General features: G+C 36.0%; 1 protein-coding gene and 1 pseudogene across 8 annotated transcripts in view; one reads left to right on the top strand and one right to left on the bottom strand.

The window, feature by feature from the left end:
- CDC42BPA (CDC42 binding protein kinase alpha) overlaps positions 1 to 24,876 on the top strand; it is a 311,999-nt gene that overhangs the window by 58,528 nt on the left and 228,595 nt on the right. The gene's annotated exons all lie outside the window — the stretch shown is intronic.
- LOC106803366 (cathepsin B pseudogene) lies at positions 4,916 to 8,946 on the bottom strand (annotated as a pseudogene).

The raw sequence follows: 24,876 nt of genomic DNA, 5'->3' as shown, positions 1-24,876 counted from the left end.
ATAAATGTCCTTTGTCAGATATATGTTTTGTCAATATTTCCTCACAGGCTGTATGACTTGCCTGTTAATTTTCTCAAAAATGTCATGACAAGCAGAAGTTTTAAATTTTGATGGTATAATTTTATCAGTTTTTTTCTCTTATGGGTATTATTTTCTGTGTTCTTTCTAAGAAATCCTTGTTTATATCCAGGTCACAAAAATATTCACCTATTTTTTTTTCTAAAAGCTTTATCTTTAGATAGGTGATCCATTTCAAATTAATTCACATATGATATGAGATAGGGATTGAGGTTCGTTTTTTTCCATAAGGATATCCAATTGTTTCAGCACCATTTCTTGAAAAAGCTGTTTTCCTCTATTGAATTATTTCAGCACCTTTGTCAAAAAAATCAGTTGACCATATAAGTGTGGATTAATTGCTGCTCTTTCTGTTTTGTTACCCTGATCTCTTTGTCTGTCCTTATGCCAGTACCACGCTATCTTGATTCCTGTAGCTTTATACTATAAAGTTGAGAGTATCTAATGAAGTCTGAGTGTAAGTCTTACTCCTTTGTTCTTTTTCAAAATTGTTTTAGCTATTCTAGGACTTGTGGATTATTGTATAAATTTTAGAATCAGCTTGTCAGTTTCCATAAAAGCTACTGATATTGAAATTGAGTTTGCATTCAATTTTTAGATCAATTTTGGGAGGATTGACATCTTATCAATGTTGGGTGTACTAGTTAGTCCATGAACAAGGTATTTCTCTTTGTTTTTTATTTCTGTTTTAATTTCTCTCAAGAATGTGTTGTAATTTTAGTGTACAGGTCTTGTTCATATTTTGTTAAATTTATTTGTTAAATATTTTTTGTTAAATTTGTTCCTAAGTATTTTGTCTTTTGATGCTATGGTAAATGATATTAAAATTTTATATTCAAATAGTATGCTGCTAATATGTAGATATACTACTGATTTTTGTATCTAACTTTATTTCCTAAATTCATTTATTACTTTTAAAATAGTTTTTTGTTGTTTTGGTTGTTACTTTCTTAGTTTTTCTAGTAAGCAATCGTATTGTCTGAGCATAGGAACAGTTTCCTTTTCATTTTCCAGACCTTATACCTTCTATTTCTTTATCTTGACTTATTGCACCAGTTTGGACCTCTACTACAATGTTGAATAGGTGTCATGAGGGTAGACATCCTTACCTTTTTCCTGAACTTAGGGAGAAAGGATTCACTGTTTCACTCTCAAGTATAATGTTAATTGTAGGTGTTTTTGTAGGTGCCTTTATCTGATTGAAGAAATTGTCTTCTATTACTAATTTTTATTAATAATTTTATTTATTTATTTTTTTCCCCCAAAGCCCCAGTAGATAGTTGTATGTCATAGCTGCACATCCTTCTAGTTTCTGTATGTGGTACACGGCCTCAGCATGGCCGGAGAAGCAGTGCGTTGGTGCGCGCCCAGGATCCGAACCCGGGCCGCCAGCAGCTGAGCGCGCGCACTTAACCGCTAAGCCATGGGGCCGGCCCTGCTGAGAATTTTTAAAATTTATTAATGGGTATGAAATTTTGTCATACGCTTTTTCTGCATCTGTTGAAATAATCATATAGATTTGCTCTTTTATTCTGTTAATATAGTGGGTTACTTTGATTGACTTTTTTTAAGTAGAGTTATTTTTTAGAGCAGTTTTAGGTTCATAGCAAAACTGAACAGAAAATACAGAGAGTTCCCATATATTCCCTGCCCCTGCATGGGCGCAGCTTCTCCAACCATCAACATACCGCACCAGAGTGATACATTCGTTACAATCAATGAATCTACACCGACATATCATTATCACCCAGAGTCTTTAGTTTACATTAGAGTTCACTCTTGGTGTTGTACATTGTATGGATTTGGACACGTATCCACCATTATAGTATCATGCATAATAGTTTCACTGCTGTAAAAATCCTCTGTGCTCTGCCTATTCATCCCTCTCTCCTTCCAACCTCTGGCCACCACTGATCTTTTTATTGTCACTATAGTTTTGCCTCTTCAGAATGTCATGTAGTTGGAATCATACAGGATGTGTAGTCTTTTCAGATTGGTGTCTTCCATGTGGTAATATGTGTTTAGGTTTCCTTCACGTCTTTTTATGGCTTGATAGCTCATTTCTTTTGAGTGCTGTATAATATTCCATTGTCTGAAGGTGCCACTGTTTATTTATCCATTTAACTACTCAAGGACATCTTGGTTGCTTCGAAGTTTTGGCAATTATGAATAAGGCTGCTATAAACATCTATGTGCAGGTTGTTGTGTGGACATAAATTTTCAGTTCATTTGGGTAAATAGCAAGGAGCACGATTGCTGCATCCTATGGTAAGAGTACTATTTAAGTTTTGTAAGAAACTGCCAAAATGTCTTCCAAAGTGACTGTACGATTTTGCATTCCCATCAGCGATGAATGAGAGTTCCCATTGCTCCATGTCCTCATCAGCATTTGCAGTTGTCAGTATTTTGAACTTTGGCTATTCTAATAAGTGTGTAGTGGTATCTCATGGTTGTTTTAACTTGTAATTCCGTAAAGATAGATGATGTTGAGCATCTTTCACATGCTTATTTACCATCTGTATATCTTCTTTGGTGAGGTGTCTCTTAAGATCTTTGGCCCATTTTTTTAATGGGGTGTTTGTTTTCTTATTGTTGAGTTTTAAGAGTTCTTTGTATATTTTTGATCACGGTCCTTCATCAGATATGTCTTTTGCAAATATTTTCTCTCATGTTTGTCTTCTCATTCTCTTGACACAGTGTCTTTTACATAGCAAAAGTTTTTATTTTTAATGAGTCTAGGTTATCAATTATTTCTTTCATGAATTATGCTTTTGGCATTGTGTGATTGATTTTTCAAATATCAAACTAATGTCTGGGGTAAATGCCATTTGGTTGTGACTTACTATCCTTTTGAGATATTGCTCCATTCAGTTTCTTAATATTTTCTTAAGTATTTTCATATTTATATTCATGGGGAATGTTGACCTATAATTTTTTTTTACAATGTCTATGTCAAATTTTGACATTAGGATTATGCTACCCTTATAAAATGAATTGGGGAGAGCTTGCTCTGTTTTGGAAAAATTTTGTATATATTTGGTATTTTTTTCCTTAAACGTTTGATAGAATTTATCAATGAAACTATCTGGACTTGGATTTTTCTTTGTGGGGAATTTAATCCTAATAATTTAATTTCTTGATAGTTATTTAGATTTTCTATTTCATCTAGTGTCACCTTTAGTAAGCTTTTTTTTTCATGGAATTTGTCTATTTCATTTAAGTTTTCAAATGTATTATATAAAGTTGTTTATAATATCCTTTTTTTTTGATGTCTGTGGAATATAAGGTGATATTCCCTCTTTCGTTGCTGATATTTATGATTTATATTTTATTCCTCTTATTCCTGATCAATTATGTTAGAGGTTTTTTAGTGTTATTAATTATTGAAGAAAACTACTTTGGGTTTGTGAATTGTCTATATTTTTGTCTATTATTAGCCTAAAAAATTTTTTTTAAAGTTAGGTTTTTTTATCTTTCTTATTTCGTTCCTTCTGTTTCTTTGGATTTAATTTGCTCATCTTTTTCCAGCTTCTCAAAATAGAAAGTTAGATCTTTGATTCTTTTCCATTCCAACTTAAGCTTTAAAGGTATAAATTTCCCTCTGAATAGGATTAGTTGTATCCCACAGATTTTGATGTTATATTTTCATTATCATTCATATCAAAATACTATTTAACTTCCTCTCTGATATCTTCTTTGATAGATGAGTTATTAAGTGTATAATTTACTTTTAATAATTTTGGGGCTGTGAGTTATTTTATTGTTACTGACTTCCAATGTATTTTTGTCATGATCAGACATCATGCTCTAATTTTTCAATACTTGTAAGGTTTATTGAAATTTGTTTTATGGTCAGAATATGGTCTATCTTTATTAACACTCCATGTGCACTTGAAAATAATTTTTATTCCTCATTTATTGCTTGTAGTCTTTTATAAATGTCAGTTAGGTCAAGATGGTTGGTGCAGTCATTACGATCTTCCATCATTTGTTGAGCTTTGTTTTGTTCTTTTGAGAGAGGGGTATTAAAGTCTTCAAATATAATTGTGAGTATATCTATTCCTTTTATAATTCTCTCACTGTTTATTTCCTGCATTTTCAAGCTCTGAGTAGGGGCATGCATTTTTTCAATTTTTTTGTATTCTGATACATTGACCCTTTTATCATGATGGAATGTTTCCTTTTATGTAAGGTAATATTCCTTGTCTTGTAGTCTGATTTGTCTCGTATTAATATAGCCAGCTTTCTTATGGGTTGAACCATTTCCTTTTTACATTTATATTTAAAGTGAATCTCTTGTGGATGGCATACAGTTAGGTTTTGCATTTTTTTATACATTCTCATAATCTCTGTACTTTAATTGGACTGTTTTGACCATGGGTCAAGACACTTTTTGTATAAAGTGCCAGATAGTAAATATTTTAGATTTCACAGTCCATAGGATTTGTATGGCAACTGCTCTACTCTGTCATTGTAGTGTGAAAGTAGCCCTAGACAATTTGTAAGTGAATGGATTTGGCTATGTTCAAATAAAACTTTATTTATAAAACAGGTGTTGGGCCATGTTTGACCTTAGGCCATAGTTTGCTGAAGCCTGTTTTAGACCATTTATAATTAACATGTTTATAAATGTAGTAGCTTAGGTATGTCATTTATTGTTTGTTTTCTGTGTACCTCATCGTTCTTCCCTTCCTTTCTTCCTGCCTTCTTTTGGGTTATTTGAATATTTTTTTAATGTTCTCTTTTGATTTCCCTGTTGACTCTTTTGCCAGACATCTTTGCATTATTTTCTTAGTGGTTGCTCTTTAACGTGGATCTTTTTTCCCATTCCAAGAATTTAGCATCTTTTACGAAGGGTCTCAACGTTCTTATTCATCACAGAAACATCAGTGTCAGTTTTCTTCGTGCTGTTAACTTTGCTGTCTTCTTTCTTTCTGCTAGTGCATAAACCAGAGGGTGCTATCAAATAAATTGCTGAGAATTAGAGACAAACAAAAGTGAATTGGAATGACTCAGACACACACATAATTTCTGCCAAAAAGTCTGTATCAGTTGGATATAAGAATTGGAAAGGAAGAGTTAGAACTTCAGTTTGCAAATATTATATTATTATATATATCGAAAACCCCAAGATAATAACTGGGTTATTGTTGTATTGAATACTACAAATTCAATAATAAATTTTTATATGTATAAACAGCCACAGTTGGAAGATAATGGAAGAGAAAAACACATTTACAGTCGCCACATTATAAAAGTGTTAATTCTTTCTAAATTAATTGATTAAATAATTCCAGTACATATGCTGATTATTAGACAGACTGATTCGAAAGTTTATATGGGAAAATAATTAAGAATCATCAGAAAAACTTTTAAAAAGTGGAGCAATGACAGACCCACCATATATTAAGACATGTTATAAAGCCTCAACAAATAGCGTATGAATGAGAAGTTCAGAAATGGGCTCAAATACACATAGGAATTTAGTATTTGCTAAAGGCAGCATCTTCAATTAGTGTGGAAGAGAGAATTTATAATAAATGGTCTTGAGATAACTGGATAGCCAATTGGAAAAGTCCATTTGTGGATCCAGTTAAAATTCAGACAACTACCAATGCATCAAATGTTCAAGTGTAAAAAATAAGGCATGTACAACACAAATATCCAACAGATTGAATAAACTATGATATATCTACTCAGTGAAATGCTCTGTAGTTGCAATAAAGAAAAAGTTGAGGGCCGGCCCTGTGGCTTGGTGGTTAAGTGCGCGCGCTGCAATGCTGGTGGCCCGGGTTCGGATCCCGGGTGCGCATCGAGGCACCACTTCTCCGTCCATCCTGGGGCCGAGTCCCACATGCAGCAGCTGGAGGGATGTGCAGCTATGACATACAACTATCTGCTGGGGCTTTGGGGGGAAAAAATTAAATAAATAAAAATCTTTAAAAAAAAAAAAAAAAAAAAAGAAAAAGTTGACTGTACCTCCATGAAGAGATCTCCAGGATGTATTGTAAAGTGAACAAAATAAAATGTAGGATAATATATATAGTATGCTTTCTTTTGTTAAAAAGAAGTAGAAATATGATTAATAGCTGTATTTTCATAAAGTAACGTTTTACAGGGACAGGAGGGAATGGGGTACATGTAGACAGGAGTGGGAATGACACTACTAAGTGGGAACCTTTGTATTTTTGTTTTGATTTTTTAAGCTTGTAAATGTATTATATATTTAAAAAATTCTTCCCAGTTGAGATGAATTAATCTGCAAGTTCTGCAAATCATTTAAGGAAGTAATTCTAAATTTAAATTTCCCCAGATAATAGAAAAAGAGGCACCACTGCCCAACTCATTTTATGAGGCTAGAATAACCTGGTTTTTAAAAGCTGACAGTATGTTGAGTGAACGAGGCAACATAGGAAAGAATGCATATGATTTGATTTTTATCACAAAGTCAGGATAATGGTTATCTCTAGTGGGAAGGTGGAAGTTGTTGTCAGGTGGGGACACATGGGGGATTTCTGGATGGCTGCAGTGTTCTATTTCTTGATCTCGGTTTTAGTCATTCGTTGTTCACTTTATAATTGTGTTTAACTCTACATTTATTTTATGTACGTTATAATCAGTTATAAATGTTATAAAGTAATTTTTAAAAGAAGCCATAATAATCGTGGAATATATGTTTATCTGACAAGTTAGCTTTAAAATATATAAAGTAACAACTGATCAAATTTGCATAGGGGAATACAAGAACTTTCAACAGTTTAAGATAAGAGCGTTTAACTCTCCCTTCTCAGAAATGGGCAAGTTAAGCAGATAAAAAAATCAAGACTTAGAAGTGTTTATTTTTTGAAGATGGAACTTTTTAATAGCATAGTTATCCCATTCTGTGTTAAAACCTTTGGTAGAGTAAAGCAGTGATTTTTAAAAACTGTAAAAACTGGTTCCCTGCAAACTAGTTTCACCAAGAGATTAGAGGTCAGTCAAATCTATATCTAGTAGAGAGCACCTAGTTTTGTTCTAAGCTATTCTCTTGGGATTTATACTCTGCAACTAGCACAGCAATTCTAGCCAGTGTTAGAATTGTTGAAGCACATAGTCAGTCCAGGTTCATTGCAAATAAAGCTTATGTTAAAAAAAAATCATGCTACAGAAAAGAACAGAGAGGGTATGCCATGTTGGAAGGTTCAGATTTAGGGAGCCCAGGAAAAAGTGGCTTTCTTCCTTTAAAGGGCTATCTACCATTTCTCCTCTTAACTTATTCCAAATCTAGAAAATAACTGCTTGATAAGAGGTACTGAATGTATGTGGGAATTTAAATCTTTGTTAGGTGTTCCATTTTTCATTCCTTTGGAAAACCTGAAGTCAAACCCTTTAGGTTCTCACTCAGTTTTGCTCTCTGGAGATGTTCTGGTGGGGGAGGGTTTGGAGGTTGGTTGTAGCAGGATTTGGAGCAGCAGGCACTATGTAGAACTAGTCTATGTGAATGTCCTTATTAGGAAATTTAAAGGGCTTACTGCCTTGCCAGCAGTGAGGATCAGTCCACCCGTGAGGCTGCGATGTAGCCAGAGTTGGGAGTTATTTTCTGTGTAAGAGCCCTGTTTAACCCAGAAAAGATCAGTTCAAATAGTATACACAAGGTTTGGGCTAGTCTAGTCTTTCAGGCCCTAAAGCACACTGGCCACTGTCTAAACTCTTCAGTCTTATCTGAACTAAAAAAATGAAAGGAATTCTTACTCCCATCCCCACCTTCACCCAACCTGCCATATTAAAAAAAAAAAAAAAAAAAAAAGTATGCAGGGCTGGCTGGATAGGCCACAGTAGGCTAAAACTTTTTTCTAGTACTTATCAGTACATGAGATTCCAATCGTGATCTCTGATTTGATTCCACTGTAGCCCTTTTCTCAGAGAATTTGAAGAAGCGGTTGTCACCCTAGTCAGGTTTCTAGTTGACAGCCAGCCAGTAGGGGGTGGCATTCTCCACTCTCCAGCCCAGGATGCAGATAGTATGGCCTGCCTTCATTTCGTCGGTGACATGTTGGACTTCAGGCTTGGACTGCAGGAAGTTGGCCAACATAGGGAGGGCTCCCTCTACTGGGCCATTTTTGTAAATATCAGCTGTGATCATTGTACAGGAAGGGACACTGTAAAAATTGTAGCTGTAGTGCTTGTTATCTTTATAGGAAGGAGTATAGCCAGGCTCACAGGTCTTGCTGCACTTGGGAGTGTTTCTTCACCTTCATAACCTGGTGGTTGAGAGCCATTGAAATGGTGCTCACATCGGGGGATAGAATAGGGTCTGCAGCCTACATGAGAGTCATAGAAACCACCAGAGACCGAGCCTTTCTTCGTCCAGAAATTACAGGCTCTGGAGGGAAAGCCCCCGTACATCCATCCCCATGCTACACAAGAGATGAACAGGTTATCAGCAGGCACCTCCATGTTGGCATTCTCATGGGTGTGAATGCAGACCTGGTCAGAAATGGTTTTCATGGCCCCAAAGGAAGAAACACAGGAACTCTGTTGATGATGTCTTTTTAATGCTTAGACAGTTTGGCCACTGTGCCTGGATATCAACGTTTTTTAGGCAGATCCTTTTTTTTTGCAAACTGTACTCTCTGAGGCAGCTTGGGTCTATCCAGGAAAGTCTCACACAGCCCATTCAGCTCACATCCCCATTACGGCAGCTGAACAGTTCATCTGCAGGGGTGCGAAACAGGGTCCACTTGGGATAGTAGGCAGCACCGTCAGACAGAAAAGGATGGCTAGGGCCCGCCACACTCTGGGATCTGGATCCTGGATTTCCTGAAGCTGCGGAGATCCTGAGCCCGCACTTGCCATGTCCAATTTTAGAACCTGGTTCCTGGAACCCATGTCCACCACTATTGCCACTGAGACAAGATATAAAATATTTTAATGACATGATTATCATGCTGAACCCGATAGATAAATGTAGAATTCTACATCCAGCAGAGAATACACATTGTTTTCTAGCATATACAGACGATTCTTAAAATTTACCGTGTTCCACAGAGTGCCTTAGTGACTCCCTCCCCCCCGAAATCATTATTATGCAGACCAGGATCTCTGACCTTAATAAAATACAATTAGAAGTTAATATCAGTCACATAGCTAAAAGTGACCCATATATGTGTACAGTTAAAAGCAAGGTCATAAGGAAAGTCATAAAATAATTAGATGTAAATGGAAATGCTACATTTCAAAATTTATGAGATACTTAAAGAGAGATTTATAGCTTATAATACACTTATCAGGAAACTTTGGTAACAGCTGTAGGCTGAATTGTGTCTCCCTTCCCACCTCTCAAAAAAATTCATATGTTGAAGTCCTAATCTCCAGTACCTCAGAGTGTGACCCTATTGGACATAGAGTCTTTATAGAGGTAGCTAAGTTAAAATGAAGTCATTAGGGTGGGGCCTAATCTAATATCATTGGTCCTTATGAGAAGGAGAAATTTGGACACAGGCATGGATAGAGGGAAAGTGATGTGAAGACACAGGGGAGAAGACGGCTGTCTCGATCCAAGGAGAGAGGCCTGGAACAGATCCTTCTTTCGTAACTCTCAGGAAGAACCAACCTTGCTGACTCCTTGATCTTAGACTTCTAGTCTCCAGAACTGAGAGAAGAAAAATTTCTTTTGTTTAAGCCACCCAGTCTGTGATGCCTTCTTACAGCAGCCATAGCAAACTAATACAGTAACTAATGAGCCAAATATTAATTCAGGGAGTTGGAAAAAGAACCACAGAGTAAACAAGAAGGAAGGAAATAATAAAAATAAGGCCAGAAATCTGTTAAATAGAGAGTAGATATTACCAAAACCCAAAATTGGTTCTTTAAAAAAGTTACCATATTTAAAAATTGTTGGTCCATGGCACGTGATTATTTTAATTTCAGAAAAAGCGTGTTTCATACATATCTATTACAAAAACTCAGAAAATTATAGTAAACAGGAATGCCTTTAATTTGATGAAGAATATATGCCAAAAACCTAAAGCAAACCTTTAATGGAAAAACTTTAGATGTGTTCCGTTTAAGATAAAGAGCAAGACAAAGGTGATTAATACCGTTACCAGTTTCCGTGTTACTGGAGTTCCTGGCCAATGCATTAAGAAAATAAATTGAAATCAGTTAAAAGGATTGGAAGGGAAGAGATAAATACATAAGTGTTTACAGATCACCTCCATATAAAAATCTACAAAAACAATAGCTAAAATATATGTATTAATGAGATAATTTAGTATTTCTCACATAAAAGATTGTTTTACAAATATCAGTGGAATTCCTGTCTACTCAAAATAATCGGAAGAGGTGATGATATAAGATAGCATTCACAATAATAAAAACAATCAAGTATTTAGGATTTAACCTGACAAATAATGTACAAGTTCTAGGTGGAGAAAATTCTAAAACTCTATTACAGTATATGATAAAAAGACCTAAAAATCAGATACATGTTCAAATATGGTACCACATACTTGTCAAGATGTCAGTTCTCCTTAAATTATTCTATAAATCGTATGAAATGCCAATAAAAATCCAATGGAATATTTTGAGAAATTTGACACACTGCATAATTTGCATGGAACTTCTGGTTCTTATTCTGACATGCTTGTATCACATCAACTCTTCTGCTGAAAACAACTAGAAAACCTTGATTAAAATATAAATTCATCTGTTTGAAGGCATAGAGCTGTAAAATCAGTAAGAACTCAAGGGGCTGAGAGTCATAGAAATAGGTCTGTTGAGAGGGGAGCCCCCATCATCCAACTCTACCTTTCTCTCGGAGGCAGTTGTCTGTAAGCAGAGGGGCTAAAGAGAAATTTCAGAAATCTCACAGGTAGGGAAAACAAAAATTGAAATTCAGGTCTCAATAAAGAGAAGGGTTCTGTTAAATCTCTCAGGTATTTAATTGGGCCCCCTGAAGGGCTACACCCCTTAGGTATAAAGACAAATGGAAATCGGTCAGCCCTCACAAGACTGAAACTCAGTTCTAATCAAATCAATCCCAGATTGGATTAAGGTGATCTGACCCTAGTGTAGAAATGAAACGTACAGTGATTTAAATTAAAACTTGATAGGTTGCGCAGCAACCACAGCAAACTGAAGAAGGGGTTAGTGAACTGGAAAATAGGTCAGTAGAAAATATCTAGGCTGAAGCATAGAAAAAAATGGATGGAAAATTAAAAAATAAATTAAGATTCATATTAGGCAGTGAAAAAATTAACATGAATGTATTTATAGTTCTAGAAGGAGAAGAAAGAGAGAAAATGGGACAGAAACAATGTTTGAGGAGATAATGGATGAGCATTTTTGAAAGCTAACTAAAGACATATTCATACATAGATTCAAGAATTTATATGACTCCATGACAGGATAAATACATCTAGGCACATAATACATCCAGGCACATAATAGTAAAACTTCTGAAAACCAAAGATAGAAAATTTTAATAACAGCTAGAGGAAAAAAGACATGTAACTTTCAAAAAGCAATGAGAAGACAATTCACTTTTCAATGGAAATGATGGAATTTGAAGATAATGGAAATGGCTTCTTAAAACTTGTAAAAGAAGAAAACTTGTCAACCTATGATTCTATACCCAGCAAAAATATTTTTTACAAATGAAGGCAAAAACTACAAAATATTGTTGAAAGAAATTAAAGGAAGACCTAGACAAGTGCAAAGACATCCTGTGTTAGTAGATTAGAAGATTTAATATTGTTAAGATGGCAATACTCCCCAAAGTGATCTACAGATTAAGTGCAATCCCTATGAAAATCCAAGCTAATTTTTTGGTAGAAATTGACAGGCTGATTCTAAAATTTATGTAGAAATTCATGGGACTCAGAATAATGAAAACAATTTTATAAAAGAACAAGTTTGGAGGACTCACCCTTCCTGGTTTCAAAACTTACTGCAAAGCAATGGTAATCGAGGTTGTGTGGTCCTGGCATGAGGATCACATGTAGATTGATGGAATACAATTAAAAGTCTAGAAATAAACCTGTATATGTATGGTCAATTAATTTTTTGACAGGGGTACCAAGACCATTCAAGAGAATTGAAAAAATATTCTTTTTAGCAAATGGTGCAAGAGCAACTAGATATCAACATGCAAAAGAATGAAGTTGGACTTTACCTCACACTATGTATAAAAATTAACTCAAAATAGATCATAGACTTAAGTTTAAGAGCTAAAACTATGAAACTCTTAGAAGGAAACATAGGTGTAAATTTTTGTGACCTTGGGTAGGGCAGTGATTTCTTAAATATACACCAAAACCACAAGCACCAAAGAAAATAAATAAATTAGATGTCATCAAAATAAAAAACTTTTATGCTTCCAAAAAACACTATCAGGAAAGTGAAAAGACAATCCACAGAATGGGAGAAAATATTTGCAAATCATATATCTGATAAGGGTCTAGTATCCAGAAATACATAACGAACACTTAACAATAAAAACACAAATAACCTGGCTAAAAAAATTGACAAATGATTTCAATAGACATTTCTTCAAAGAAGATATATAAATGACGAATAAGCACATGAAAAGATGCTCAATATCATTAGTTATTAGGGAAATACAAGTCAAAACCACAATGAAATACCACTTCTCCCCCGCTAAGATGGCTATAATAAAAAAGACAATAACAAGTGTTGACAAGGATGTGGAGAGATTGGAACTCTTGTGCATTGCTGGTGGGAATGTAAAATGGTGCAACCACCTTACAAAACAACCTTTTAATCCAGCAATTCTGTTCCTAGATACATGCTCAAGAGAATTGAAAACATACATACACACAATTGTACATGAATGTTCATAGTAGCCTTAGTCATAATAGCGAAAAAGTGGAAACTATCCAAATGCCCATCAACTGATGAATGGGTAGACAAATGTGATATATCCATACAGTGGGGAATTATTCAGCCACACGAGGAATGAAGTACTGATATATGCTACAAGGTGGATGAACCTTGAAAGCATGCTAAGTGAAATTAATCAGACACAGAAAGTCACATATTGTGTGATTCCATTTTTATGAAATATCCAGGATAGACAAATCCATAGAGCAGAAAGTAAATTAGTGGTTGTCAGAGGCTGGTGGGAAGGGGCAGTGGGGCATGTCTGCTTCTGGGTATGGGGTTTCTTTTTAGGATGATCAAAATATTCAGGCATTAGATAGTGGTGATGATTGTACAACTTTGTGAATATACTGAAAACCAGTGAATTGTACCCTTTAAAAGGATGAATTTTATAGTATATGAATTATGTCTCCATAAAATTTTTAAATGAAGGCAAAATGATATTTGTTTTGAACGAAAAACAGAGAATCTGTCATCAGTAGACTTACACTAAAGGAAATACTGAAGGCAATCTAAGGCAGAAGGAAAATGATCCTAGGTGAAGTACAGAAATGTACAAAAGAATAGAGAGCTTTAGAAAGGGTAAATATGTCTTATAATCTCATTGAAAGAAATGTCTTTTGATGACTATAAAACAATAACAATAATGCCTTGTAGGGTGTGTAAATATGTAGGCTTAGATTTCATGACAACAATATTACAATGAATAGGAGGTGTGAAAGTGGATTTAACGTGTTCTAAGATCTAGTTATTGTCTAGGAGGTGGTAGGAATACTAATTTAATAAACTGGTATTATAAATTGTAATCTTTAGGATAGCCACTTAAAAGTATTATAGTGTAGAACTAATAAATTATAGAGGTGGAAAATCAAATGATGGAAAATAAACAGAAAAGAATAGTGAGCAGATAGGTTAAATAAAAAACTTTAATACATCCAAGTGTTTAAGCACTTATACAAAATATAAACTGAGTAAATAATCCAGATAAAAGAAAAAGATTGTTCACTTAGATAAAGAAAGAAAATTCAGGAATATCTGTTTAGAAGAGCTACATCTTCAATATAAGAATATAGAAAAGTTAGAAATTAAATGTTGAAAATGCGTATACCATGCAAACACTAAATTAAAACAAAGTGATGTGGCTATTCTAAAATCAAAGTAGACTTTAAGTCAAAAACTCGCTCTCCATCTAATCACATATAAAGAAAGAAATACCACATGCTAACGGATTCACATGTCAGAGAAATATATACATACCCATTGAGCTGCTTTTACTCACTGGGTATTTTACTTCTGACGCTAAATGTTTTTCTTTTTCTCGTACCAGCCAATTCTCCAACTCTCTGGACACCAACTGAGTGTCCAACAATTCAATTCAATTCTGACACTATCTACCTGGAGTTAGCATGAGATCCCACAAGTTAAAGGGCTTAGTCCCATAAGACTAAGTCCCATAAGTCCCATAAGTCCCATCTGCCCCTACTTCAGATGCCATTCACAAGTTCCAGGCCCCCAGTACTTCTGACCAACCAACTATAAATTAGGGGTTCCTGCAACTCCCCCCTCAAATTCAGTAATTTGCTAGAACTCATAGAATTCAGGAACTTTACTTAGTATTACTAGTTTATTATAAAGGGTACAACTCAAGAACAGCCAAATGGAAGACACGCATAGGGCAAGGTATGGGAGGAGGGGTGCGGAGCTTCCATGCCGTCTCTGAGTACACCGCTCTACCAGCATCTTGATGTATTCAGCAACCTGGAAGCTCCCAGAACCCCTTCATTTAGGGGTTTTTATGGAGATTTCATTACATAGGCATGATTGATGAAATCATTGGCCATTAACAACTCAATCTCTAGCCCCTCTCCTCTTCCCTGGAGGTTGGGGGTGGGGCTGAAAGTTACAAGCTTCTAATCATGGCTTAGTCTTTCTGGCATCCTGCCTCCATGCTCAAACTATGTAGGGCCCCCAGCCACCTGTCATCTCTTTAACATACAAAAGACAATCTTATCACTCCAGAGATTCCAAGAGTTTTAGCAGCTGTGTCCCAGGAACTAGGGACAAAGACCGAATATTTATTTTTATTATACCACTTCCGTTATAAGTTTGTATTGCCTAATGAATAGCTTTTATGTATATAGAGCGAAAATGGACAGAACTAAAAGGATGGACATATCAACTTCATAGTAGGAGATTTTAACACATTGTTTTAATAGCTGATAGAACAAGTAGACAAAAACCAGTAAGGAATAAAAGATGTGAACAACAATTAACAAACTCAACTTAATTGACATAGAACACCATACTCAACAATTGATGACTACTCATTTCTTGTCTAGTACACATGGAACATTTACCACTTACTAGTGTATAGAAATGCAATTGATTTTTTAATATATGGACTTTGTATCCTGTGAGCATTATAAGTCCAGTTACTGGTTTCAGGAGATATTTTTTATATATATGGCTCCCTGTTAAATTATCTACCTTTGGATGCTGCCTAGTCTTTATTTCCTGTCCCTGACTGCTTTACAGTTACCAAAGTGAAAATTTCATCTCCAGAGGTTGGCAGAAACCTTCAAGGTGAAAGACAGCTAAGCTTGCTTATCCTTTAGTATTCTTAGATGCACTTAGTTTTTCAGTTGTTTTTTTTTTTTTAATAGCTATTTGTTTATTTTGTAAGGTGACTTCTCTTTGTCATAGTGTTAATAGAATCTCATAGATACACTTAGTTTTAATGCTATACCAGTTTCTTTGATCTCAGCTCTGTAATGTGTTTAAAAGTTTATTTGAATAGTTTCTCACATTTATGATGTTTAAGAAGCTCATTCGAGGTATCTAATATTCCTTACCACCAGAAGTAGAAGGGTTTATTTTTCTATATGAACATTAGACTCATCCTGTCTACTTAAAAAAAGTGTTATTTTCATTGGGATAATATTAAATTTACAGATTAATTAAAGGAGAATTAATGCCCAGTTTTCTTTGGGATTACAATATGATTTATAATTTCAGGGAAGAAAGATGGGCAGTTTTCATAAACTTTTTGCTCATTTCTTGTTATGTTAATTACTAGGTATTTTCTCTTCTGTTGCTGTTGTTGGAGTATTTTCTACCATTATATTTCCTTTTCTTTCTTTTTTTGGGAAAATATGAAACGTATTTATTTATATATACTAGTTCATTAATATTACTTTTATTACCAGCTACTTTACCAAATTACCTTGTTTCTGATAGTTTCCTTTTCATTTATTATTTTATTGTATACTTAAAAAGTATACAATTAGGGCTGGCCCCATGGCTTAGTGGTTAAGTGCGCACGCTCTGCTACTGGCGGCCCGGGTTCGGATCCTGGGCACGCACCGACACACTGCTTCTCCTGCCATGCTGAGGCCGCGTCCCACATACAGCAACTAGAAGGATGTGCAACTATGACATACAACTATCTACTGGGGCTTTGGGGAAAAAAAAAGAAGGAGGATTGGCAATAGATGTTAGCTCAGGGCCGGTCTTCCTCAGCAAAAAGAGGAGGATTAGCATGGATGTTAGCTCAGGGATGATCTTCCTCACAAAAAAAAAAAAAAAAAAGAAGTGCCAGGGAGTTGTGCTCCCTGTGCTTTAAAAAAAAAAAAAAGTATCTAATTGTATCTTCTGGCAAAAATGATAAAATTTGGAGTTATCAACCTATAAAAATCAGACACCAGTTCAAGAGGTAAGGCAATTATTTGAGATCAAAGAATTGCAATTCGGGGAGCACAGATTCAGGTAGAAACCTAAATAGTGTCCTGTAGGGAGTAAGAGTCAGGGGCTTTTAAAGGCAAAGAAGGGAGGTTGTATTACAAAGAATTTTCATTGGAGTTGGAGGCAGAAGCTGGTCTTGGCTAAACATTGACTGACTATTGATTCTATCTTCAGAAAGCCCACAATCATCAGTTTTTGTGATCGGGATGTCCGTTTTCCTGCTGACTTCTCAAACAATCGCTTGTAAAACAATTGTTGCTTTGGCCCAGTCCAAAGGTTTGGCCCTGTCCAAGGTTCAAGACAGCAAGGCAGTTTCTCTGGGAAGGCAGCTTCGATTCCATTTTAAAATGACACCACTAAAGTCAGTTTTGACATTTCCCCCTTTTGATCGAGATCTTTCTTTGAAAGCATCACTGATCAACCACTAGAAAGCATTGCTTACAACCATTGGAAAAGCATCATTGATCCCTCGTCGCCAGGAAGGTTTATTCCTATGTCATGTCATAGTTGATCCCTTGTTGTCAGGAAGGCTCATTTCTGGTCTGTCACATCCCACGTAGGAGGGAAAGTAGTTTCCTTAGGAGCCTTAGGCCACATTTGAGCAACAGGAGTGCTGGAGCAAAGCCTTACCATCTAGTTCTTTTAAGGGCAAACATTGTCTGTAGTTCCTCGAAGTTTTTCGGGTGAATGCTCATAAGCCTTAGCAATCATTTTAAAGCACTGAGCGACCATTATCCAAGTGGTGTTTTTGTAATATCAGGCTAACAGAGGAGACAAAGTTTAACAACAGCAAGAATTTCTATGATAAACAAAATACTAAGTCCAAATTGCAGAATAGACCTGAACCAGGAGGCTATGCCTGAGGACAGCCAGCTAAAGAGCTCAAAGAACCGTGGGATGTCAGTGGGCCTGCATTTAACTATTCGGCTTGTGCCCGAATTCTGTCTAGTTCTGTCTCTACCTTGCCAGAGGTGTTTACCCAAGTATAGCAGTTACAAAGGTTACCTCTTAAATCTCTGGAGGTTCGATTGGTTAGGCAAGAAGTTCTAGACACTTAGCTCAAGGAATTAGGGGAGGAATGGCAGAGAGATTAGTAATTAAATGTACTAAAGGATTCTCTAGATTCATGTGCAAAACGAGGCTTCTGATGACAAACCCAACAGAAAGATTTCCCCATTTTGTAATAGAGTGGGAGATGCAGATAAGAGTATTGTCTTTCCAAGAAAGAGAGGGAGAAAATAAGGTAAGAAGCAACTGCGAGTAAAAGGTGTACAGGCCTGGTCTGGCCGTCTTGGGAAAGCTTTCTGTCTCAGAAAGGCTTCTCTTCCTAGTCACTTTGATTTGGAGGTCTTCAGCGTTTGTATAGGACCAGCTGTCAGGTTTCTTTAGCTATAAGATATATCTCCAAGGTTCAGTGCCTTCTAGCTCTGCAGCAGTGTCAGTGGTCAGGAGCACTGGGTAAGGTCTTTTTCAACAGGCCTGGAGGGCTGTCTTCCTCTGATGATGCTTCCCGAACACCCAGTCATCAGGCTCTAGACTGTGACCAACAGGATTCTTTAAATTGGGGTCCGGGAAATCTTCTTTAAGCTGTTGATGATAGGCTTGAGTATAAGACATTAGAGATTTACTGTAGCTGGTCATACTAGTGTAAGACAACAAAGGATCAGTAGAAATTTGTATACCAGTAGGTGCTGATCTGGTTACCATCTCGTGTGGAACGAGTTTATGTTTTCCAAAGGGGGTACTGTGAACAGTCAGTGAGACCAAAGCAATTCCTGAGGCCAGGGGAGCCTGGTCTACAGGTATGTAACAACATCTCAAAGACAGTTAACAGGACTAGAATCTAATATCTACAAAGGTAGAAACATAATTTTTCTCTCAATAATTAAGCCTATTTTTTTTTTAACCAAAGATTAGTTACAGTAAAACTCACCTGTTTATATTAAAACTTGGCCTGATTATTTATATAAGTGAAAATAAGAAGACTCACTGAGAGTTTCTGAATTTTGGAGGGATCAAGTAGAGAGAAAAAGAAAATGTTTCATCTTTATTCACAGAGGTATCTCACCAAAGACAAAACGTTTCTTTAAATCTGGGGGAAAAAAACCATTAGAGCATTGACCTCAGTTCATGTAGTCTAATGTGATTAATAGTTGATCTTGATCTCTTGTTAGCAGTGTTATGAAGGCATCAGTTTCTTTGTTCAAGTTCTGTAATTTCTTACCCAGTCCACTTTTATGATCTGAAAGTTTATCAGAAACCTGTATTCTAGAGTAAGTGTCAGAGTCCTTTCCATGAATCTCTCTGAAGATGAAACATTTGCAAAAGCATCGGAATCAAATAATAATTGTCCATGAATGACAAAAGACTTAAAATGGCATGGTTAAAGATCTGATTAAAGTTCATTATAATGCAGGTGACAAAGAAATTTGGTTATTTCTGTGACATACAACATTTTAAGATAGTAACTAGAATTATGACTGATAACATTATACCAGGACATATCAGAATTTTAAAAATTTCATACAATTTCTATAGCATTTATATTAATAACAACATATATCCATGCAATATAACTTAAGAAGGTTTATCATCATTAATTTGACAATGTTTCCCATGCAATTTAATGTACCAAATAAGCCTAATTAGTTTAACAAAACTTTGGAATGTTTCAGGGGCCCTCTGGAAAAATCCCAAAGTTTCTTCCAGGTCAAAAAGACTTCATTTTTAGAATTTGATTTGGGGAAGTTTGTTAAAGATATCAAAGGTTTGGACACGATTTAAATAGGATCACAAATCAATATGAAAAAATACTTAATTATCTATGTAACCAAAGTGACGAAAGAAGATGTTAAAGGCAAACACAGGAAGTTAAACTTGAAAAAAAACCCTTAGCTCAGAGAGGCCTCAGCTTTTTGAACGTAGGAAATTATTTTGATAAAACATAAAATCCTTGCTTTTTAGGCAGACTACTGAAAGGTAAAGAAAAACCTGACCAAAGTCCAAGAGAACTGTCCTTTTAAGAGAGAGAAAACCAAATTCTAGTTTTGTACCAGCTTACTTTTGATATTAAAACTCATTGACTTAATTAAATTCATTCCAATCTTAGCCGTCTTGACCACGCATAAAACTTCTTTTCTCCAGGGTCCTTTTCCATAAACCTTCTATAACTTTCTGTTTTGCATTCAAAATTTGCCCTTTCTTCTTTCTTATAACCAGTTTTACTTTAGGACAAATTTACTTTTTTAATAAAAACATCTATATTCCTTATACCTTCTTTTAGTGAAAGCATAATTTTCTCATAGCATAAATTTTTCAATGTTGCTCAGACATGTTTACTAATATACCCTGACATCTTTTAGTTTTTCTGTAATAAGAAGCCAAAAGTAGATAAACCTATGTTTAGTAATTAATGTCTAGTATTTTATCATATTTGGAAATGATCTAGATACTCAATAAATTTCTATCCTTTAACATAATTTAGCAAAACTCTTGTTACTGCACAAAGGGCACAATCTGCTGCCCGCGAGACAAAAGCCAATCGTCAAGAGGCAAGATGGTGGAAAAGAAAGGGCAGTTTATTACAGCCTGCTAGCAATGGGGAAGATGGCGACTAATGTCTCAAAGAACTATCTTAAGGGGGCACAAAATCTTACAGCAGTTATATAGGCTGGTGGGTTATAGGGGAGCGGGTTAGGAATGTTGACCTTCTGGTGTTACAGACTGGAAGTCGCCACACCAGATCTTTCAGTTTTCATTGATGATGGCTGTCAGCATAGACTCTCTGTTTAGGGGGTCATCACATTCCTAAGGAACTCAAAAGAACAAAGTTATCGTCTGATCGCATCTGGGAGGTACATGTACAAGCAGGGGTTGTAAAATCTGCAGAGCAGTTAGATCTCCTGAAGGGTGCATATCCAGCTGGGTTAGTTAGGCAGAGGTCATTCAAAGTTACAATAGGGTTTCTTTTCTACAATATGGCTTCCCTTATGTCAACTTCAGCTTGAGCCGGTATCACTCTAAGGTTTTGAAGTTATTTTAAGTACATATGTCATAACACATAATTATTGTTAAAAAGTTCACCCAAAAACCTTTTATCTTACTTACATCTGTTTAATTTACTTGTTTCCAATAATTATGTTTAGATTACAATCCTACGAAAACTTCATAAGACATTAGACGAAGTTAGTCATCAATTTTTTGCTGCCAAATCTTGCAACAGGGACAACATGAATTTGTTTGACTTTTGGTAAACCTAGATAGAACAAATGTTTTATAAATGCTGATACCTCTAAAGACATGCCTATTTTAATTAACCCAAGAAACTTAAATTACCTTTAATACCGAATCTTTTCCTAGATTATGTGAACTTGAAATTTATTTGGGTTAGTTTTTGGTAAATTTTTGAGAGTATACTCAATTTATATAGTGCTTGTTTGTTTTAAAGTCAATTAAATAGAGCTGTCTTATAAACTAGTCATGATGATACCATCCAGAGCTAGAAAAATATCATATATTTACAACATACATATATGAGCAGGCATATAAACACAGATGCAAGCAGAGATCTTATAGCCTTTGTTTTAAAATTTTCCTTAAATTAGATTTTTGGGTAAGGGTGCTTCCACAGCAATCTGCATCTCCAAAAGCTACCCCCCTCTTTATTTTTTTTTACCTTCAGTGTTAGGAATTGGGGATAGTCTAGATAAGAGTTCCTGGAGTGGTTAGAAGCCTTTTGAGATAAATACGGGAGGTTTTGGAATTGTTGAAAAGGAACGGGTGGAAATCGAATTGCCTCTACAGCTTCATTTCCAGTTTTGCAAAGATTTGTAAGATGTAACTTAAGTGACATCGTAGATTGATTCACCCATCTAACTACGTTATCCTCAATTTGTTTCTTTCCCTCTGGGTACACAGTTTTATTTTAGTTTAGGGAGTAAAGTTCTAAAAAAAATTCCCGTCAGGTTCTGAGTATCAGCTTCTGATTTGGCCAAATTTCTGATCATAAGTTACTAAATCCTTTCAAATATCTTGTCAGGTTTCAGCTGGAACAAACAATAAATATTTCTGCCAATATCAAACAACTCCATTAATTTTTGGTTTTAGTTTCACCTTGTTTAAGGGAGTAACATAGCAGTTTACCAGGAAATCCCTCAGTCTAGTTAACTCTGGGAGGGGCCTGTATGGGGCCCTCCTTCAAGGGTAGAAATGGGGGTGTCTGTAAAGCCATTAACATAGTGGAATTTTGTTTACAGTCGTATAGTTTTTTTTCTTAGGTACTTTATATCTTTAATTTTTCATTAGCTTTTTGCAACAAAACTTTCAATAAGGCTATTTTGGAATTTTGAAGCCTTTGCTTTTAAGTGCGCTTCTTAAATGCTCTTATCTAATTGGAATGTTCCTTCTAATGGCCATTGTTATTTTCCTAAGGCTGGCAGCAGTTTGGTAGGACGCTAGCAAACGGGGTGCAACCCACATTTCTGTCCAGGCGTATTTTGGGCTCCCAACCTGATGGTTACCAAGCCAAGCCCTCAGGACACGAAACAAGCTTAGTAAGATTTTCCATTTTTGTAAATATTTACAGCTTCCCGAATTGTAGTTTTTAAGTAGGTGTGCTGGAAGGTTGTGCACTTGACTCTTTAGAAATTAAAGATTGTATTCAAGTTGTCTGGTCTCAGCCAGTTCTCAAATCTAGTGTGCAAAAAGACAACTTTTGGGAGTGCAAAAGAGCCCCAAAGTGGCTACTGTAATTTTAAATCATCTTTTGTATTATTGGTCTACTGGGACAAAAATTTACAAGAGGAAGGACTGTAGTTCTTAAATATAAACCCAGCTGAAGTTCCCAAGGGAGGAACTTGTTGGGAACTTTTAGAAGATGAAATTCTAATGTTAAAGCGTGCCAGACAAAGAGACAGCAGTTGCAAGCCCCAGGTTGTTATCTGTGTTTCTGACCCACTGGCTACAGCTGTTTGGACAGATGACACAAAAGACAGAATTTGAGGACTCATCAAAGAGGGAATAAACTCTTCCAAATGGCAACAGCCATGAGCTGCTATGAGCTGGCTCAAATAGGGTAACCTTCCAGATGATAATGGCCATGAGCTGTAAGCTGGCCCAAACAGGGAAACGGTTCCAGATGGCAATAGCCATGAGCTGGCTTTGAGACAATTGTCTCCTGGTCGAGGGACCCCAAATTGGGCTCTTGCCCCCAAAATCCCAAAGAAAGGCAGTGACCTCAACCAAAATGAGGGAGGTTGGAGCCTGAGAGGACTCACAGTCAGAGGAGGTGGTTTTCTATGGAAACAGTGAGTGGAAGGGGCTTGTGTAGGTATCATACTTGGTTCCAGGGTATGGGCGGTCCATGAAGGTGAGATCACTTCAGATCCCACTTCTGACACCTTATGTCAGCCTATAAAAATCAGAAACCAGTTTAAGAGGTAAAGCGTTTGTTTGGAATCACAGAATTGCGTTGTGGGGAGCACGGATTCAGGTAGAAACCCAAATAGTATCTCACTAGGGGGTAAAAGTCAGGGTCTTTTAAAGGTAAAGAAGGGAGGTTGTGTTACAAAGAATTTTCGTTGGAGTTTGAGGCAGAAGCTGGTCTTAGCTAAACATTGATTGACTATTGATTCTGTCTTCAGAAAGTCCACAATCATCAGTCTTTGTGATCGGGAGGTCCGTTTTCTTGACGACTTCTCAAACAATTGCTAATAAAACAATTGCTGCTTTGGCCCAGTCCAAAAGTTTGGCCCTGTCCAAGGTTCAAGACAGCAAGGCAGTTTCTCTGCAAAGGCAGCTCTGACACCATTTTAAAATGGCCCCACTAAATCTAATTTTGACAGAGTGTACACTGACAATTTCCTACTGAGCTCTGTTTACTCCTTGAGTTCGTTGATTTTGAGCTTCAACTCTCTATGTAATTGTTTTTACCTATGCATTAATATTTTTCTGCAGTGTAGTTTGGGCTATGGTTTCTCCATTCTTGTCTCTCTATCTAACCCCAGTTTATCACCCTAGATTCCAGGAATTCTTTAAAATATCTGATCAGCTGATATTAGTCTTCTTATTTTCCCATGTTATTATGGTTTTGTTCCTTTAAACAACTTATATTTTCTGTCATTTCATGAGATTGATGGTGGGAGGGAAGTAATTGAGGATCCCTAGTTTATTATCTCAAAACAATCTCTAAATACTAACTTAAAAAGAAGACATAAAGAAGAGTCAGTGTTCCTGGCTCTTCTTTTTCAGTAATTGAATACAGCTGAGGTTCTTTATACTACTTAAGTGTTTCCTTCCTTTGAGGACCCCAAGTCTTCTCTCTTCCTGCCTCTACGTATCATTCATGAATGTCTTCAGTCCCTATACTCCAGATCCTGGATGTTTTTGATACTTGCGATTTCTAAGATATAAGATAATTGCATCCGTGCAAGGAGTAAGGTTCCAATTACCTCTTCTCTTTCCTTCTGGGTTTTAACTAGTTTGTTGGAACCAGATCAGGTTCAGAGTTAATCAGGATCCCCGGTTAAAAGGGATCAAGACATGAACTTGGAGTCAAACTAGAGACTTCCAATTACCTTCCCCCTAATGTAAACCTTGGTTCGTCACAAAATAGACTCACAGTATGTGTATTCAGCAAGCTGAATCCAGCCAACCTTAGAAACCATTTGCTAGTGGAACAAAGAGTGATGTTAAGATATGGGCTTCCAGGCTAGAGGACAAGACTTGAGTCTTAATCTGAGTTCACCATATGGACAGAAGTGAAGGGGAATTGGAATTACCTTTGTTTTTCAGCACTTACCTCTAAGAGAGAGAGTAGAGCCTTTCTTGCTTTTGAGGTAGAGTATTTCTTTTCACTCCTAACTTGAATTCTAGGAGGAAAAAGGTAGCAGGATACATTTTACAGAAAAAGGAAGTAGAGCAGAATGAATTTGTCCAAGCACTCATCTCTTTTTTGATACAGTTCCTCCAGATACTTTGAAATGACTAATATTAATTAATTTAGGCCAATATTAATAGGTATTGTGTTTTCGGAGAAAGCAGAGGTCCTCCCTGCCTAACAAAATGTATTTCGTCATTATCTATTACTTCTTTAAAATCATTTCATATTGGGAAATAAGTGAAAGAATGGCAGACTGAAGTCAGTAAAATAACTGAATGGGAGATTGAAATCAGTGG

This window comes from Ceratotherium simum, chromosome 36, assembly GCF_057802395.1.
Source record: "Ceratotherium simum simum isolate JZ-2026a chromosome 36, ASM5780239v1, whole genome shotgun sequence".
Classification (NCBI taxonomy): Eukaryota; Metazoa; Chordata; class Mammalia; order Perissodactyla; family Rhinocerotidae; genus Ceratotherium; species Ceratotherium simum.
Note: the sequence above shows the minus strand (reverse complement) of the source record. Positions and strands in the feature narration are given on the sequence as shown.